An 18352-nucleotide genomic window follows, 5' to 3' on the forward strand; every position below is an offset into this window, starting at 1 on the left:
TGTTTTTTGTATCCTGCTATCCATTTTTCCAGTGGTTGGTAGCTGCACTGGGAATCAGCCTGCAAGGAGATCAGCTAAAAGTAGTTGGATCTGTATGTGCGTTATAATTAATCGAAATTAGTCGATTAATCGATTTAAAAAAAAACGATTAATCGAACAGAAAAATTTTGATCAGTAACAGCCCTAATATATATATATATATAGATATATCTATATCTATATGTATATATATATATATATATATATATATATCTATATATCTATATATATATATATATATATATATATATATATATATATATATATATATATATATCCACTTGCAGTGAACTTGGAAATTGGATTAGCCTTTAGTAAATAAATCCCCAAGACTGAAAGTGAGGGGAAATACAGAATTTTGAGTTGCAACAGAACAGGAAAAGAGAAATCTTCCAATGGAGACCCTTGGGTGTTGATTTACTAAATGCAGTTGCTCCAGAGCTTAGTAAATTAGGTACACTTTGCAAAGAATACCCAATCATATGCAAGTAAAAATATATATATATATATATTTGCTTGCACATGATTGGGTGATGAAAGTCAGCGGAGCTTCTACTCATTTACTAAGCTCTGGAGCAACTGCACTTTCAGAGTGCAACTGTACTTTGCAAAGTGCACAGTCACATTAGTAAATCAACCCCAAGGTCCTGTGACAACTGTCTAGGAGGGCATTTCCCATACATTGGAAAGATCTACTTTCACTTCCTGTCGTGTCAACAGGACAGAAAATGAAGGGACATTTCCCTAATGAGACACAGATGGCAAAAAAAAAAAAAACAACTCAAGGCCCTTAACCTTCCTTAGGGCTGCCGTTAAAAATCTGGAAGAGGAGCTGAACTGGACTGGTGGCCAGGTGAGTCTATGGGGGGCAGGATTGGAGATAAGGTGAGTTTACCATCCAGAGTTTATTGAAGAGCTGCTGGGAGGATCCTTGTGTTTTTATTTGGCCACAACTGGAATTTGGCTTTAATTTGCTGATAAGTTCATATTTCCATTTATTGTTTCAAGGATTGGAAAACATTTTTTGGCCTAAAATTAATGTCTGCAAGGTAGACAGACAGAATAGTGTAATGATTCTGTTAAAAACGAGTAAATACCTATTAAATTACTTCATCTATATCACCTCCGGCGTTCTAGTTTCTGTTCTCTCATTCACTTCCTGGTTTGCATCGTTCGTTCATGTAAGAACTACATTTCCCAGTATGCATTGCGGCACGCCCAGTAATTCACACCTCCTTGAGGTCTCTAACACGTAGAGAGCGTCCTGCCGCACAGATGTAGTTCCCAGGAGGGGGTGAGCACGTTACTGACCACCGCAGTAAACCCTCCTGTCACGGTGGTCAGTAAAATCAGACAAGCAGGAAGTGAACAGAACAGAGAAGAAATAGAGCAACTTCTGAGCAAAAACTAACAATGAGGAAGTGAAAAGAGGAATGCCTGCAGGTAAAGGATGCTTATTATGAAAAAAAATTCCTTTACAACCCCTTTAAGAGGATGACACATATTTGTCTAGCTTTTGTGGGTATTTTAACCTCCCTGGCGGTATGATTCTGTCTGGAATTACGTACCGAAAGCGGTACAATTATTTTGCAAGTAAATTTGGCGTTTTCTACTGTAGGCCTGCAATTCTTAGGAATAACTCATTTAAATCTGACCAAACAACAGTCTAGTAGGCATCCTGGGTATGAATTTTTTTTTAAAACAAAATTATAAATTATAATATAATAAATAATTATAAATAATCATAACAAATAATAATATAATTATAATAAAAATTATTCAATAATGTAATCAACTCAAAATCACTGAAATTTGCTCAGTTGCAGAATTGTCGCTGTCATTACTTTTTTTTTTTATGACAACTTTCCACACAAATCGCTATCGCACAATTCTGCAAGTGATTATAATTTATTATCGCTGTTTGCTAGCTGATCTAAAACCATTTTTGACATAAAGGGACACTTTTGGTTGCTATGGACAATCTACAGTTTTCAGGCAGAAAGAACAGTTTGTATTATATAAAAGAACATGTAGGGCACTGGGCAGACCACTAGGGACAAGGGGGGTGTGTATTTTTTACATACAGTACTGTAATCTATAAGATTACAGTATACTGTATGTAATGTGTTTGTTTACTTTTTTGACTTTGGCGCCGTTCTCCGCCCCCGTGCGTCGTAACGTCGCAGGGAACGGAGATCGGCGGCACACGGGGACACTGTGAATCGAGTGAGGACCCGCTCGCTCACACAGCGGGGATGCATCGCAGGATCCAGGGACAAGGTAAGTAACTTGTCTGTGGATGCTGCAAAAGGTAAGCCGCGCCGCTGCACGCTCTGCACATCTACCCCGAGCGTGACTCGGGGATACCGATCCTAGCATAGAAAAACAACCCAGAGTCACGCTCGGGGATACCGATAAGGGGGTTAGGTCCAATGCCTTTTCAGGTATTGGTAATAGGTCAGATGTACCTGTTATTTGTAATTGTAATGTGATTTGTGCATTATAAACAGATAAATAGATAGAAAAGTGTATAATATTTACTTGTTTTAAACTTTTTTTTTTTACATTTCTTCAGTTACTTTCTGGTTTCTGGCCTAGGCAAATAATGTCATACATCTCAGGAGTCTTCAGGAGGGTCGACAACTGGGTTACGTTTTAAGTAACCCAGGCGTCTTCAGGAGGGGAGGAGTGGTTTTCTTAACTAAGCACACTCTACTGCATGCAGGGTTGACCTAAGGGCAGATGGATTCTAGGAAGTAAATGCTACATGAATCATTTGCCCTTACTCAAGATGGCCAGAAATGCTAGGGGGGTTGTTTTTCAAAGTGATTTTTCAACAAAATAAAGCAAGGAGACTTGGGTGTGTGGGCTTGGCTTTGAATGTTAAATGTGAATTGAATTCTGTTTTTGGTTTGTGGTGCTCAGGTGCAATGAAGATCAATTGTAAGCCTGAAAAGCTGAAATATTTTCAATTTTGGGGTTTGAATATGCTTTGAATGACCAACTCTAGATGTCATGTGTCTGGTGACGTCCATATTTTATCTGTGGCCTACATACAGTAATTATGATTAATTATTTACAGGAGATTCAACTTGTGTATTATTGAAGTCAATGCCTGCTGATCTTTCCTGTACTGTACTGAAAAAAGCTCTATAGACTATGGCCCAGATTCTCAAATGAGATACGACGGCGTATCTCCAGATACGCCGTTGTATCTCTGAGTCTGAGCGGTCGTATCTATGCGCCCGATTCTTAGAATCAGTTACGCATAGATTTCTATTAGATCCGACCGGCGTAAGTCTCTTACGCCGTCGGATCTTAACTGCATATTTACGCTGGCCGCTAGGGGCGTGTACGCTGATTTACGCCTAGAAATATGTAAATCAGCTAGATACGCGAATTCACCAACGTACGCCCGGCCGACACAGTACAGATACGCCGTTTACGTTAGGCTTTTCCCGGCATAAAGTTACCCCTGCTATATGAGGCGTACATGCGGCGTACCAATGTTAAGTATGGACGTCGTTCCCGCGTCAAATTTTTTATATTTTACGTCGTTTGCGTAAGTCGTCCGTGAATGGGGCTGGACGTCATTTACGTTCACGTCGAAACCAATACGTCCTTGCAGCGTACTTTGGAGCAATGCACACTGGGATATTCCACGGACGGCGCATGCGCCGTTCGTGAAAAACGTCAATCACGTCGGGTCACAAGTTATTTACATAAAACACGCCCCCCTGTTACAAATTTGAATTAGGCGGGCTTACGCCAGCCTATTTACACTACGCCGCCGCAACTTACGGAGCAAGTGCTTTGAGAATACAGCACTTGCCCGTCTAAGTTGCGGAGGCGTAACGTAAATAGGATACGTTACGCCCGCACAAAAATACGCCGATCTACGAGAATCTGGCCCTATGATTGTACATTGGGGCAAATGTTGAATGCGATACACATGGATCCTATATAGTGACACTCAAACTGACAATTGCAGTATACTACATGTACCATTTCTTTACACATATACGTAATCCTGTTCTTTCATTATCAGAGAGAAAAAAATGTCTTCACATTTTACTGGTGAGGGGTTTAAATGATAAAATCAATAAGTCCCATGGGACATTAACTGCCAGGAAATGCCCTGTCCATCTGTATCTATTGGAAGGGAGAATGCTTTATCTAAGCGCATTACTTACTTCTACAAGATGGAAATCAAAAGACATATTTCACATTAATATGATTGATCAAGCAGGTCACTTATTCATATGCTACTGCAGTTTGTGTTACAATAATATGATTTTAAATCATTGCTTTTTACTGCTTTCACTTGAGATGTGACCCAACCGCAGATTGTCACAGAGCTTGGAAAAAGTTGCTGAGCTGATAAAAAATTGATAGCTCTGATACTTATTAGATCCATTCAATCTACTAAATTGGATGAATTTTTCATGTGCATTTATGTCATATGTTTAGGTTTTAAATCTTGTTCAATTATAGAAAAGATAGATAGATAGATAGATAGATAGATAGATAGATAGATAGATAGATAGATAGATAGATAGATAGATAGATAGATAGATAGAACAGATAGATATAATAATAAATATAGATAGATAGATAGATAGATAGATAGATAGATAGATAAAATAATAGAAAGATAGATAGATAGATAGATAGATAGACAGACAGACAGACAGACAGACAGACAGACAGACAGACAGACAGACAGATAGACAGATAGACAGATAGATAGATAGATAGATAGATATAATAGAGATAGATAGATAGATAGATAGATAGATATAATAGAGATAGATAGATATATAGATAGATAGATAGATAGATAGATAGATAGATAGATAGATAGATAGATAGATAGATAGATAGATAGATAGATAGATAGATAGAGCTTTACTACAAGATCAATTGTATAAAATAAATGTTTTATGACCACATAGGACACCTTTGTTGTGCGTATATGATATTACAATAGTTATGTGCAGCATAGAAATGTTGGCGTTATATGATGTGATCTGTTAATAAAACATTGGAGTTTGCAATTGGATATCAAGTGTGCTGATAACATATTTACTGCTATAGTTTATTACAGCAACAAGGTTACCTAACCAACGAGGATCATTGCGATATAGTGTGTGATGGGAAAATAAAATGTTTCCAGCAGTGGCGCCACTAGGGGGTGGCTTCTGGGAATATAGCCCCGAATCTGTGGCCCATAGCCCCGAGATTCTCTTACCGGGTGAAGCAGTGCCATACTCCAGCGGCTCCTGGTTCCTGCTCACCACTGACTGACATTCCAGCGGTGGTTGGTTGCTAGGACCGCCCAGCGTCTAGATATTTCTGTATATGCTACATGTGATTCTCTCACTTGAATAAAAATGTAAAATAAGAGAATTAATACTTAGCTGTTGGATGGACTATGAGCTAGTGCTAGGCTAGGAAGAATCTTCAGCATGCAGAGGTTTCTGGAGTGTTGGATGTCTGCGTGTTGAGGTTCCTCCTGCCAGCTTCATCACTATTGTATCTTGTAGGGACTTAAAGTGGTTCTAAAGGCATAAGATTTTTTTATCTTAATACATTCTATGCATTAAGATAAAAAAAAAAACTTGTGTGTGCAGCAACCCCCCTAATACTTCCTAAACCCATCTCGATCCAGCAATGTTGTGCGAGAGCCTCGACTGCCTGAGCCTCTCCTTCCTGATTGGCCAAGATATAGCAGTGGGCGCCATTGGCTCCCACTGCTGTCAATCAAAGTCAGTGAGCCAACGAGGAGAGAGAGGGGGCAAGGTCAAGCCACGGCTCCGTGTCTGAATGGGCACACAGAACAGCGGCTTGGTTGCCCCAATAGCAAGCTGCTTGTTGTGGGGGGACTCAGCAGGAGGGAGGGGCTAGGAGCGCCAGAGGGGGAACCTGAGAAGAGGGGGATCGGGGCTGCTCTGTGCAAAACCATTACACAGAGCAGGTAAGTATAATAACATGTTTGTTATTTTTAGTTTTAATATTTCTTTATTAAAATAAGTAATGACATATTGAACAGTAATCTTCAAATATATATACTAAATTAACCATTATTTAGAGTAAAGAAGGGACAAGATAAAAGGTGGGGGAGAGGGAAGAATGGTGGGAAGATGGGAGGGGAGAGCTGGTATGGTATTACATAAATAAGTTCAGTAAAATGTAGTGAAGTGGTGCTTGGGTAAAGAGGACAAATGTTTGTTATTTTTAAACCAAAAAAAACAAAACAAGACTTTAATACAGTAATACCTTGGATTACGAGCATAATTCGTTCCAGAACAATGCTTGTAATCCAAAGCACTTGTATATTAAAGCAAGATAATCTGTTCCACAGCCACTGCCTGTCTATGTGGTACCGCATGTGGCCAGAGGTGCGTGGACACCAGAGACACTCAAAAACACTCAGAGACCACTCAGGAACAAAGTGTTTATGATCTTCTCCGAGTGTCTCTGAGCGTCACAGCGCCCCCACACCTCTGGCCAAATGTGGTACTGCACACCCCAGCATCTTGAATCCTGCTCGTCTTGCGAGACAACGCTCACAAAGCGAGTTAAGATTTTTTTTAAAAAAAAGCTTGTATTGCGAAACGCTCGTAAACCGCGTTACTCGCAATCCAAGGTTCCACTGTATCACTTTAATGATGAAAAAATAAATACTTTTTTTTCATAAAATGTTAATAAGCCTAGGTTCACGTTGGAGAAATTTGTCCTGCGATTTGAGAGATCAAATCGCATGTCAAGTCGCAGCCTATTGGAGGCAATGGCACTGTTCAAATCGGTGCGACACCAATTTTGTGGCTCCGCACCGATTTGCAAAAGTAGTTTCTGCACTACTTTTGCAGATTTCAGGTGCAACTTCAATAGACATCTGTGCATGAAGCCACACAGATGTCTATCAAGTAGCAGCTGAAATCGCACTTACCTTGCTACTTTGAAATCTCGCTACTTCAAGTGAAGTAGCGCGATTTCAAAGTAGCATCAATGTGAACCAGGTCTTAGCCTGCTTTGGCTGGGGGACAGAAATTAGCTAGCAGTTTGCTGATGCTGTCCAGGTTCTCGCTGATGCTAAACTACCCTGCCACCATCCTTTTCTCATTAAGAATTTAGGGCCAGATTCACAGAAGAGATACGACGGCGTATCTCCTGATACGCCGTCGTATCTCTGAGAGTATCTATGCGACTGATTCATAGAATCAGTTACGCATAGATAGCCCTAAGATCCGACGGGTGTAATTGACTTACACCGTCGGATCTTAGGATGCAATACTTCGGCCGCCGCTGGGTGGAGTTTGCGTCGTTTTCCAGCGTCGTCGCTAGTCGTTTTTTCCCGTGGCAAAGTTAAGCCTGCTTTAACATGGCTTAACTTTAGACGAGCCATGTTAAAGTATGGCCGTCATTCCCAGGTCGAATTTCAAATTTTTTTTTTTTTGCGTAAGACGTCCGGGAATACAAAAGTACGTTACGCACGTCGCCGTTCAAAAAAATGACGTCACTTCGCGCAAAGCACGGCAGGAATTTCAAAACGGAGCATGCGCAGTACGTCCGGCGCGGGAGCGCACCTAATTTAAATGGTACACGCCCCATTTGAATTAGGCAGGCTTGCGCCGGACGCCTTTACGTTACACCGCCGTAAGTTTACGTGCAAGTGCTTGGTGAATCAGGCACTTGCGCTGAAAAGTTGCTGCGGTGTAACGTATAGACGATACGCTACGCCGCCGCAAAGGTATGTGAATCTGGCCCTTAGACTCTGCAGAGGGTAGAGAAGTGTAAAATTGGCCATCATCAGAACATTTTTAATAAGAAAAGTACTAGAGACAAAGAGCAAAAGAGCACAGGTTGGTGTTATACTACAGGTTATGTGAGAGACCGCAGATTATTAAAGTGAAGGTCCGGTTTAAAAAAAATAAAAAATAAAAGTCAGCAGCTAACACTGTAGCTGCTGACTTTTAATAAGGACACTCACCTGTCCAGGGTGCCCGCGATGACGGCAGCCGAAGCCGAGCAATCGCTGCCCCGCCGCCATCCTCGGTGAGGGAATCAGGAAGTGAAGCCTTGCGGCTTCACCGCCTGATTCCCTACTGCGCATGCGCGAGCCGCGCGGCACGACGTTAATGGGCGATGTCTCCTGGGACACACACAAGGTCCCAGAAGACACCGCTCCCCCAATCCCCAGGAGGCAGCGCGAGGAGGAGAAGAAAGAAGATGGACCGCGGATCAGGAAGTGGCAGATTAGGACAATCTGCCTAGCAACAGGCACTTTAGGTATGTATGGAAAAAAAAGGGTTTTTTTTGCAGCCTTTTTGATTTATTTATTTTCTTATTTTCAGCAGCAAGGCAGTTTATTTAGGGATAATTTGCCCAACTAGTATAGACCTAAATTTCATTTAATCTATAGAGATAAGAGGATGTGAGTGACACAAAGTATGGTGTTTTCCTTGCAAATGATGCAAAGGTAGCTCACAGAATAGATGGACAGTAACAAGTGAATGCTCTGCTTTAAGTACAGCAAACTTAAATTAGAACTATAGTTAAAAAAAATGTTGGTATTTCGGATAGACCAAGGGAGGGGTTGGTGTCACCTGGTGCGGTAAAATATGGTGTCACCCCCCCCCCCCAATAACCGTTTCCAAATATTTTTTACCCTACTGTTTGCTCTCTGTTCTATTTGTTTCCCCTTTTCTCTCTCTCTCCCTATCCATCTTTCTTGTTCGTTCTATCCCTTCTTCTTTCTCTCCATTTTTCTTTGTCCCCTCCCCCCACCTCTCTTTCTCCAGGACCGGAATTCACATCTCAGGAGCCTAACCACTGTAAGGTTTATTTTGACCATATTTGTCCCTTTGGGGAGATTTATCTTCACTTCCTGTCCCATAGCCAAACAGGAAGTGAGAGGAATTCCCTGAAAATTAGGGAAATCTATTGGGGACCTCAGGTCATCCAAACTAGTGTCCCATTTGGAAGATTCCCTCTCTATTCTGGGGACAACTCAACATTTGGATTTTTCTTTCACTTTCAATGAAAATACCACTCACTGAAACATAGGGCCAGATTCACGTAGGGCAGCGGCGGCGTAACGTATCGTAGATACGTTACACCGCCGCAATTTTTCATCGCAAGTGCCTGATTCACCAAGCACTTGCGATGAAAACCTACGCCGGCGGCGTCCGGCGCAAGGCGGGCCAATTTAAATGGGCGTGTGCCATTTAAATTAGGCGCGCTCCCGCGCCAGACCTACCGCGCATGCTCCGTTTCCGAACTCCCGCCGTGCATTGCGCGCCGTGACGTCATTTTTTCGAACAAGGCGAGTAGAAGCATAATTCCGTATTCCCGGACGGCTTACGCAAACGACGTTATTTTTTAAATTTCGACGCGGGAACGACGGCCATACTTTATACAGCAATACGATTGCTGTGTAAAGTTAAGGCACCAAAAAAAACGACTAACTTTGCGACGGGAAACTAGACTAGCGGCGACGTACCGAACGCGAAAAACCGTTGGGAATCGCCGTAACTCCTAATTTGCATACCCGACGCTGGTTTACGACGCGAACTCCCCCCAGCGGCGGCCGCGGTACTGCATCCTAAGATCCGACAGTGTAAAACAATTACACCTGTCGGATCTTAGGGATATCTATGCGTAACTGATTCTATGAATCGGTCGCATAGATAGAAACAGAGATACGACGGCGTATCAGGAGATACACCGTCGTATCTCCACTGTGAATCTGGCCCAAAGCTCCTATTTTTTAAGGGAAGCCTCATAGCAAATATATATAAAAAAAAGTTTCTGTGGACAGCAGCTAACATCAAATCAACCAGATAAAAATGTAATTAAATAAAAAATCCCCAATGATAAGAACATATAAATGTCAGCCACAGCCAAAGAGTTGATTGCCCAAAAGAGCTAGCACTCAGTTATAGTACAGTTTCCTAGCTGGCCCTAATCTCTGCCTATGTAGCTTGTCAGCTTTCCCTATGCATTCCTTACAACAGCTTCCAGTTCACTGACACTCTGGCTGCTCCTTGCCTTACTTTTATAGTGAGGGGACTGGCTTACCCAAAACCCCCCTTTGCTGGGCCTTCCTAACCTGTTGGGCATAGCTGAAAGGCCATGCAGTGCATTACTATATAAAAAAAAAAACTCCCTTGGGCAGGGGCGTACCTAGAGCATTTGGCACCCGGGGCGGATCCTATATCTGGCACCCCCACGGTAAAATGTAAAAACACCCCACTGCATCCCCTGCATTCTTTAATATCTCTTTGTAACTACTGTGTACCCCTCTCCACATATCCCTTTACATTACACAGCACCCTGCATCTCTGGACCCCTTTACATTACACAGCACCCTGCATCTCTGGACCCCTTTACATTACACAGCACCCTGCACCTCTGGACCCCTTTACATTACACAGCACCCTGCATCTCTGGACCCCTTTACATTACACGGCACCCTGCACCCCTGGACCCCTTTACATTACACAGCACCCTGCACCTCTGGGCCCCTTTACATTACACAGCACCCTGCATCTCTGGACCCCTTTACATTACACAGCACCATGCACCTCTGGACCCCTTTACATTACACAGCATCCTGCACCTCTGGACCCCTTTACATTACACAGCACCCTGCATCTCTGGACCCCTTTACATTACACAGCACCTCTATATCCCTTTACATTAGACTGCACCTCTGGACAGTGCAAACCCCTCCCTACAATACAGACCCACCACTACAGTGCAGACCTCCCTACAATACAGAACACCCCCCCCCCCACAATACGGACCCACCCCTACAGATCAGACCCCCCCCTACAATACAGAACCCCCCCACAATACAGAACCCCCCCTCATATACAGAACCCCCCCATACAGATACCACTCCCCTCCCCCTCATATACAGAACCCCCCATACAGATACCACCCCCTACAATACAGAACACCCCCCTACAATACAGAACACCCCCCTACAATACAGAAGCCCCCATACAGATACCACCACCTACAATACAGAACACCCCCCTACAATACAGAACCCCCCCAAATACAAAACCCCCCTATACAGATACCACCCCCATACAATACAGAACCCCCCTACAGTTCAGACCCCCCTACAATACAGAACACCCCCTCTACAATACAGAACCCCCCCATACAGATACCACCCCCTACAATACAGACCCCCCCTCCCTCATATACATAACCCCCCTATACAGAACACCCCCCACAATACAGAACCCCCCCTCCTATACAGAACACCCCCCCTCATATACAGAACACCCCCCACAATACAGAACCCCCCCTCATATACAGAACCCCCCCTTACAATAGTGCAGAGTGACACCCCCCCTTGCCTTCAGACCCGTAATGCTGCTGATGTAAAGTGATGATCAGCGTGCCGCGTGTTAGAGCACTTGTACGGAGGAGGGGGAGGCGGCCGCAGCTTCACGCTGCTTGGGTCGGCTGTGTGACTGTCAGACAGTCACAGCCGATAGTATCAGAGCCGCGGCGCTGCGCTGCCACGGAGAAGGGGGATCATTGCGGCCGGGTCCCGGGCGGCGAGTATCACTCGGGTACGGCTCGCACGGCACCCCCCCCCCCTCCTGAATAGCCAGGCTGTGTGTTACCTAGTCTGCCGTCAATCATGCTGTCACCGCGCCATGCCTCAGTCACGGAGGGGGGGGGCGTCGGCCTGACACCCCCCCAGTGTGTGGCACGCGGTGCGGCCCGCCCCCCTCGCCCCCTGCTTAGTCCGCCATTGCCCTTGGGTGAATCTGCAAAAACATTTGCTGAGGTCGCAAGTCTTGAGCCTACAGGGTTCACCTGAAACCCTTGACTGTGACAAACCCAAGCTCCTTCTGGAGTGACCACCCGCTGAAAAGATTTTGCCTCCCATTGGAAACTATGTTTGAAATGTGTCAGGTCATCAGTCTTTTTGTGACAAGCTCTCTGCATAACATAAACCAATTTCTGACCAATGTTTTTTTTTTGAATCTCGACACAAGAATTTCCTCTAGTCTATAGTTATTCTTACTAAATGACCCTGGTTTTGTCACCCTTCAGTGAAGAAGTGCAGTAAGTAGATTTCATAGCAGTGATAACCCCAAGCCTGGAGCTGTGAAACCTGCTTATGTTTATGTAACCTTATGTGCTTCACTTTATCTCCTCTTGCCTGGGGCTGTTGCTGAAAACAGTACCACCAAGGGCTATGCTCTCAATATGTTATTACCGGTGACAAAGGCTCTGTTTTTACTACTGTACCATTTTATTAGGATGTTGCTGTCATGGGCCATGTCCTAATGACTCATTTAATTACGTGTAAACTGATAAGTCTCTTTCCTATTGTGTGTACCAGGCTAGGATATTCAATGAAAAGAATACTTGAGGCCATATTATGTGGGAATTTAATGAGTACAGTCCCTTTTTATTTTTAGAAACTAGTGTATAGTCATCGTGTTATGTTAATGATTACCTTAAGGCTTCATGCATGTATAGAAAAAAAAAAAACGCAGGATCTTACCTGCATATAATGTTGTTTGTAAGCTGTCTGCATGTAAACGGTTCTTATACTTTTACATGTCATCACGTGTACGGATCCAATGTGCACTATTGGTTGCTAGGATGCTAGGCAGCTCGAGCCGCCTGCATCTGAGCAACGAGAAAGATGAAGAAAATTTTGGGAGAAAATGGACAGCTGCACTCCAGAAGAACTTCGGAAAGTTGTCCTTATTCGGTAAAAGTAAGAATACACAGCAGGACACAGCCACAGAAAGGGACAGCCGACATGTTTCGCACTACATTAGTGCTTAGTCATGGCTAAGCACTAATGTAGTGCGAAACATGTCGGCTGTCCCTTTCTGTGGCTGTGTCTTGCTGTGTATGCTTACTTTTACCGAATAAAGACAACTTTCCGAAGTTCTTCTAAGCACTAATGTAGTGAGAAACATGTCGGCTGTCTCTTTCTGTGGCTGTGTCTTGCTGTGTATGCTTACTTTTACCGAATAAAGACAACTTTTCGAAGTTCTTCTAAGCACTAATGTAGTGCGAAACATGTCGGCTGTCCCTTTCTGTGGCTGTGTTTTGCTGTGTATGCTTACTTTTACCGAATAAAGACAACTTTCCGAAGTTCTTCTGGAGTGCGGCTGTCCATTTTCTCCCCAAATTTTCTTCATTTGCCTTGTGCATTGCCAGCACCTTGGTCTCCTAAGAGGTTCCTAATTGCCTACAAGATCCACCTGGAGCGGTGACTCCTTTCTTCTGAGCAACGAGGAAGCATGGCGACCCAGATGGATAAATCATCAGCGGGTGCATATGTGCAAAATGAATGATTTACTGTCATTTATAAAAATGAATGATCGGCTGAAGAATGGTCATTCTGCTCATGTGTCACTGCAGCATTCATTCAAGGCCAACATGTAGACATCAATAGCGTGTATTCAACAGTGGCAGCACCAGCTGATTATACACTATTCAAACAAAGGCCACAGTTGATAAGATGATACTATTGGTAGGATAAATACTGTACTGGACTTTATAGGCACTGAGATACAAAAAGTTAAAAAATTGAATATTTTATTACAAATTTAGTTTAAAAGAGACAAACAGTGTTTAAAAAGCTTTACAAAGTAAGTATTGCCTATATGCTAATACATCACACCACCAATACACCAAGGAGTTTTATCCTGAATAATGGTAGAAATGTCCTTATTGGCAGGGACGGCCTGACCATTCGGGCACTCTGGCACTGCCCGAGGGCCCCATGCCACTAGGGGGCCCCATCAGGGTTGCCAGCCTCAGTAAAACCAGGGACAGTATGTAAAAATCTGTGTTTTTAAAAAAATCCCAAGATTATAGCTGCCCCGCCTCTCCAGTACCTTTTAAGTGTGTGTATGTGTATTCTGTGTTAACTGTATGTATACTGTGTGTGTATATTGTGTGTGTGTGTGTACTGTGTATGTATACTGTATGTGTGTGTGTGTATGCTGTTTGGCCCCATAATCTATTGCCTGGGGGCCCCATAATTTCCTATTGCCCCATGAATTGTCAGTCCGCCCCTGCTTATTGGGGCGATTGACAATATTCTCTCAGGCTTGGTGTGGGTCACAATGTGCTGTAGTTAGTCTCTACATGTTGCACGCACATGAGCGCTTCTTCAGGACATTAGGCATATATTCTACATGATATAAAGACAAACAATACATTTTGAACATAGCTGATACACAGGAATAAAAAATAAGCAAATATTCAGGTAATATTCAGGTAAGACATGCTGACTGTTCATCATCCTTTATGCAAGGACTGGAAGACCACAACCCCAGTGGAGATAGAACAAACCCAACTATGGGGACAGATGCAATATTGTTTGGAAATACAAAGGTTGTGCCAAAACAAGGACAAAACAGTTCCGTACTGGTAAATATAATCACCAAGGGAGATGTATACTCATAAATGAGTGCAACAAACCAACAAAATTGCATGCAAATAAAAAATAAATGAAAAATAGGCAGACTAGTAAACATCTGTCATTGCTTGGGTCACCTGCTGGTGACACTGTTGTTGTTTTTTTCCCAAACAAATTTATATTTAGTAAAAAGGATAGGATACAGCAGTATATCAATTGAGTTGAAGACAATCGAAACAGTATTCAACAGTATTAATAGTGGATTATATGCAAAATGAAAGAACATATGCAATGGTTCTTGTGTAAATCAAAGGAAAAATCATGCGTATATTAGTATTGAGTGAGCAGTATGTTTCTTGTACTAGCCTATAGTTTCCTCGAAACTGGTAACACCAGGACACTTGTTTTTAGCACCAAAGGGTGTAGTTCTGGTGGCCACCAGCAGGTGTCTCCCAGCAGATGGACATACAGGAATCAGGCTGAACCTGATATGGACGGCTCAGGGCTTCAGTATTTTCCTGCAAGCCACGTCCCTGCCTGATCTGTTCCTGTTCCTAGGATCCTGATCTAGAGACCTGTTCCCCTGAAATCTGCTTCCTGCTGCCACTACTGGCTTCCTCCTCAAGTTGTCTCTGTCTCTGCCTGTCTTCTCATGTGTGTCCCCCCACTTGTATGTTATTAGTTAGTTAGGTTATTACTTGGGTTTTCTTGTTACATTCACTTTTCACTTACTTGTTGTTGATTTACGGGTGTTGGTATTGGATGTGTGTCATTTTCCTAATAAACATATTTGTAGCGGCCTGCTCCTGTTTTAAGGCGCTGCTTTAAATTTAGTGGGGTCTGAGCTGTTATCTGGGCTCAGACTAATGTAATTAATGGCAAATTTAGCCTCTGTTCCTCTGTTGCATTGGGTGTCCCCCCGGCAGCGAATCAGTGGGAGTGGTCGCCCTGCTGTGCATTCTGGGGAGGGGTACTTAAGGGACAGACGCCATTGGCGGGGGTCCGTTGTTCGCGCCTCGTGGCCCGCCTAGCCTGAGGTGAGGATCCTGAATCCTGACTCCGGGACCATGTTGGTCTGGGGTCGTGGCTCCACATGGTAGGCCCAGTAGTCAGACTGGGGCCTGTTTTCTGAAAGGCTGATCCTGTGCTGTCCGTCCTGCGGGAGAAAGCCACTTGATGAGGGAAGCCAGGGGAGGACCTATCTGGAAGAGGGCCATGCAAGAGGCTGGTATCTCGGGAGTAGGCCTGGAAACTTCATCGAAGGATGCACCATATACTGAGAGGCTCGACGGTGGTCGCCTGTCAGATCTAAGTTCTACAAAAGTTAATCTGGAGAGATCCGGGTGCTGAATCCTGTGGCAGAGGATTCCAGACCAAAAGTGTCTCCTCATAATTGAAAGGTCTGTGGCAGAGACAGGGCTCGAGTCCTGCGGGAAGGCGTGGGAACGGCGTCCCTGCACTTTTTTGACAGCAGGAACGCGCGTTCCCTTTGCAGGACTCGAGCAGCGCAGGCAGGCGCCCCCCCCCCCTCGCGGCAAGAGGAGAGAACCAAGTGTGGGTTGCGGGCGGGTTTAAGCTGCACCACGGCGGTGACGGGAAGAACGGAGAGCCTGTAGTGGCTTTGCAAGGAGGGGGGGGGGTGCGAGCCGAGTGACCCCCCTTCTCCCACGCCCGCGCCGCGGCTCTGTTTAGTCTCGGCTGTCTCCGCCGAGCAATGCCGAGCTGCTACTAGAGCGCTTTACTGTCTCTGCAGCCGCCTCCCCCTCCTCCTCCTTTCTACACAGGGGGAGGGGACCGGTCACCTGACCAGTTTTTTGCATGTCCCGCGCTTATCTGACTAAGGTATTGATTATGGGTCTGTACTGTGAGTGGGGGTCTGTACTGTGGGGGTTTGCACTGTAGAGGTGTCAGTACTGTGGGGGTCTACACTGTAGGGGTGTCTGTACTGGGGGGGGAGTGGGGGTCTGCACTATAGGTGTGTCTGCACTGTAGAGATGTCTGTACTGTGGGGGTCTGCACTATAGGGGTGTCTGTACTGTGGGGGTCTGCACTATAGGGGTGTCTGTACCGTGGGTGGGTGGGGGCCTGCACTATAGGGGTGTCTGTACTGTGGGGAATGGGGGTCTGCATTGTAGGGGTGGGAGTCTGCACTATAGGGGTGTCTGTACTGTGGGGGTGTATGTACTGTGGGAGTCTGCACTATAGGGGTGTCTGTACTGTGGGGGTCTGCACTGTAGGGGTGTCTGTACTGTGGGGGTCTGCACTGTAGGGGTGTCTGTACTGTGGGGGTCTGCACTGTAGGGGTGTCTGTACTGTGTCGGGTAGGGGTCTGCACTGTAAGGGTTTCTGTACTGTGGGGGGCTGCACTGTAGCGGTGGGGATCTGCACTATAGGGGTGTCTGTACTGTGGGGGGTGGGGGTCTGCACTGTAGGGGTGGGAGTCTGCACTATAGGGGTGTCTGTACTGTGGGGGTCTGCACTGTAGGGGTGTCTGTACTGTGGGGGTCTGCACTATAGGGGTGGGGGTCTGCACTGTAGGAGTGTCTGTACTGTGGGGGGTGGGGGTCTGCACTGTGGGGGGGTCTGAACTGTTGGGGGTCTGAACTGTTGGGGGGGTGTCTGTGTAATGAGCGTATAATTTATTTATTTTTTTTGGTGGGGGAGTGGATCTTGGGTGGGAGTTCCCACACTTTTTTCCCCAGGACTTGACCCCTGGGCAGAGACTGTACTTTATTCCGTGCGTCATCCCGGCTGCTAGGCCAGTGAGAGGGACCTATCCGGGTGAGCAATACCCACTCTGACTAGAGTGGCAATGAGAACTGTTTGCTGGAAGCAGGACTGTTTCCTATTTTTGATTATGCACCTGAACCTTCCACCCCTTTTACTTATTTTCTACTGAAGTTCTGAAAATAAATCTTGGAAAAAGAAGTGCCTTGTGTGGACATTGAAATTCATCAGACTCTCCTTTCGCCCTGGACAGCGAGAAGATAGAGATTTTAACCCATTTCTCCTAGCTTGCCTTTACTCACCTTTTGTTCCCTCCCTTACCCCTAAGTTTGTCTGTTAGAATGGAAAAACAATACTTCTGGGTATGCAAAAGCCTGTACCTCTTCCTTTCACAATGTACTGCTGGCTCAGTTACTGAACAGTCACTTGCTAAGCCCACACTGTCATGTGGTGGCAGAAGCTGGCTATATACTGTAAAATTTTGATTGGTTCCAGATGAACTAACCAAAATATGCTTAGTGGGGGCCTTGTAGGCCACGTCCTGCAAGATATCCCTTGATGAAAAAATCGAATCACTCAGCAGCCTTTACCGATCACAAGGATGTAAATTAAATCACTTTCACCCTGTTTATAACCTTAAATATGCTCCCTCTTACCTTGCAATAAAACAAACACATGACCTTCAAACTGATAGACTGGGTATCAACTGCTATTGTGTTCCCACCAGAAACAAAGGTCAGTCTTTTGGTTCCCCTGCTATTAGCAATGGTTCCATTAGAACGTGCTGTCATTCAGGCTTTTTGCTCTATGCTGCCATCTACTGGTGATTTAATAGAAATGCCATGAGTTTAACTTTCTCCATTAGCAGAACTATAATCCTTTTTTATGGGGTACCTGATTTTAACATTCCTTACGTATGGTTTAATGTTCCTACAGGTTTGTGTGCATACATACATGTTGCAGTGAGTTGCATAAGTCTCCAAGAAGAAGGGGGCCTAAAGCCGACATTTTAACCACTGAAGAGTTTATGTGGGAAAGAAAAAACTCTGGGGTTGATTAACTAAAGACAAATACACTGTGCATTTACTAGTACAGTTGCTCCAGAGCTAAGGGCCAGATTCACAAAAGAGATACGATGGCGTATCTCCTGATACGCCGTCG

The sequence above is a fragment of the Rana temporaria genome, chromosome 4 (genome assembly GCF_905171775.1).
Source record: "Rana temporaria chromosome 4, aRanTem1.1, whole genome shotgun sequence".
Lineage (NCBI taxonomy): Eukaryota > Metazoa > Chordata > Amphibia > Anura > Ranidae > Rana > Rana temporaria.